This window comes from Penaeus japonicus, unplaced genomic scaffold (assembly GCF_977035675.1).
Source record: "Penaeus japonicus unplaced genomic scaffold, GWHDUDI00000001_assembly GWHDUDI00000035, whole genome shotgun sequence".
Taxonomy (NCBI): domain Eukaryota; kingdom Metazoa; phylum Arthropoda; class Malacostraca; order Decapoda; family Penaeidae; genus Penaeus; species Penaeus japonicus.
In genome coordinates this window covers 11,567,441-11,569,940 of record NW_028234437.1, presented here as the reverse complement: position 1 = coordinate 11,569,940, position 2,500 = coordinate 11,567,441, and the positions used below count along the sequence as shown (strand labels likewise).

The 2,500-nt window shown below is 47.9% G+C and overlaps 1 protein-coding gene across 1 annotated transcript in view; it reads right to left on the bottom strand.

Moving 5' to 3' along the window:
- Window positions 1-2,500, bottom strand: part of LOC122258645 (uncharacterized) — a 23,118-nt gene that overhangs the window by 10,210 nt on the left and 10,408 nt on the right. The window lies entirely within an intron of this gene.

The window sequence follows — 2,500 nt, the reverse complement described above, 5'->3', positions numbered from 1 at the left end:
GAATACCTTTACTAATGCAGGGGGGGGGGGCAGTTGGGGGTAAAGACACAGAATGCAGTTGCGGGGGGGTGTGGGGGACATGAAGGGCTGGGGGAAAGTCGAAAATTCTACTTAAGTGAACACAGATGAAAGTGAAGAGAAGGGGATGCAGCAACTCAGGATATTGGTTAGCTTTGAAATTGACTTTGTCCCCATAATTGTAGGTAACTCTTAGTATCAATAAAATAAGCTGTTGTAACCATGTTTATTTTGACACCTTATAGCATTAAGATTATATGGGACTATACAGGGAAAGTATAAACTAAACACAGGAAGTAACTAATAGTGAAAGGACTACTTCATAGAACAGATGACCTGAGACGTTATTAACCCGATAAGCCATTACCGCTGAGTGACAAGAAATCATGGTTGTAGTACTTACCACCAAGGACAAAATATTTTGACACGGCTTTCTGTATGACTGGTATGCCGTGTGATAGGATGCATAGCAGTTGGCTGAGGCCAGAGTGAGTGAACAGCCCGAGGCGTTAGGCTTATGTGCTTGAAATACCTTGGCATTTTGACCAATTGGAGCCAAACAGCCCCATTGGCAATGGGTTAACAACAGATGATTTGATATCATGTCATGTGGTGGCAGCACTTACTGCCGTGGACACATTATCACTTTAAGGCATTTTAGATTGCTGGCACACCAGATGATTGTGCGGAGCAGGTGGCTACAGCCTGAGCTAGTGAATAGGCCAAGGCATTAGGCCTGCATGCAGAGCCATAACTGCTTTTTATTGGTAATTGTTACTTTAACAGATTTGAACCTGCTCTGAGGGAGTGTATGTGAACATACTGGTGATATAACCTTATATCCACAGCTAATATTTAGCCAGGTATTACTGTTAAATAAAAAGATTTTATCTAACAGAGCTTTATGCACTGCCAACTCAGAGTCTGTTTTAATCAAGCTCATGTAACAGAGTCTGGCACCTAAGCTTAGCCATTTCTCTGCTAACCTTTTGGAGTCAATTTGGAGGTTGTTAATCCTAAGGGGAAGAAAAACAAGTTTCTTACCTTTTATAATTTCCTTAGCAAGGAAGTAAGGCTTTAGGTACTATCTCAATCAGAAAAGCCATAGATCTACCTGACACCACCTGCTACAGGTATGCCACAGCAGCTTTGTATTTTCTCCGTGTTACACATCCTGCGCGATGTGCCATGGGAGGGCAGGAATGGCTGCGGAGACTTCCAAGTGACCTGACAGAAATCTGACATAACTGACAGAAGTGATGCTCCTTGTGGGCAGTAGATTGCTTGGCCTGAAATTACAGTACACATCATAAAATACTCTTTTTTTAATATTAGGGTAAGGGAGACCAAAAGAGAAAAAAAAAAAAAAAAAAGGAAAAGAAAAGATATAGAGAGAGGGAGATGAGGGAAACTGACAGGGAGAGGGAGAAAGAAAGGGGAAGGATGAAGGAGAGGGAACAGGAGTGAGAGACAAGGAGAGATAGGGAGAGGTAGGGAAAATGAGAGAAAGAGAGAGATAGAGAAGATAGGGAAGAGAGGGAGGGAGGGGGGAAGAGAGGGATGAGGGAGAAGGAGGGAGAAGAGAGAGAGAGAGAGGAGAGCACGAGGAGAGAGGAATAGGAAAGAGAGAGGAGAGAGAGAGAGTAGAGAGAAGAGATGGAGGATGGACCGAGAGAACGAGAGGAGAGGAGAGAGGAGGAGGTAGATGATGAGTTGAGCAGAGGAGAGAGAAAGGATGGGGAGATGAGTGAGAGAGAGAGAGCGCGAGAGGCTGAGATGAGAGAGAGAGAAAGAGAAGAGCCGAGGGAGCCAGAGAGGGGGGAGGGATGGGCTAGATAGAAGAGAGAGAGAGAGAGAGAGAGAGAAGGAGATGCGTAGAGAGAGAGACGAGAGCACCGGACGGCAGAGCTGAGAGACGAGGAGGGAGGAGAGAGAGAGAAGAGAGGGAGGTGAGGGGAGAGAGGAGAAGAGAGGAGAGAGATGAGGATGAGAGGAGAGCGGCGGCGAGAGAGAGGGAGAGAGAAGGAGGGAGGAGAGAGAGAGAGGAGAGAGAGAGAGAGAGGAAGATGAGAGAGAAAGAGAGCGGCGAGCGAGCGGAGGGGGGAGTTGAGCATGGGAGAGAGGGAGGGAGAGGAGATGAAAGTGGAGTGAGTGACAGAGAGAGGAAGAGGAGAGAGAGAGAGGAGAAGCAGAGAGGAGAGAGAGACGCTGAGAGAGAAGCGAGAGAGGCAGAGAATGACAGGAGAGAGGAGGAGAGAGAGAGAGAGAGAGGAACGAGGATGAGAGGAGAGCCGAGAGATAGAGAGGAGAGGAGGAGAGAGAGAGAGAGAGAGAGAGAAAGAGAGAGGGAGAGAGGAGAGGAGAGAGAGAAAGAAGGGGGGATGAGGAAAGGTTGAATAAGGTTTTAAAAAGAGGAGAAAGAAAGAGAACCCCCCCCCCCCCCCCCCCCCCCCCCCCCCCCCCCCCCCCCCCCCCCCCCCCC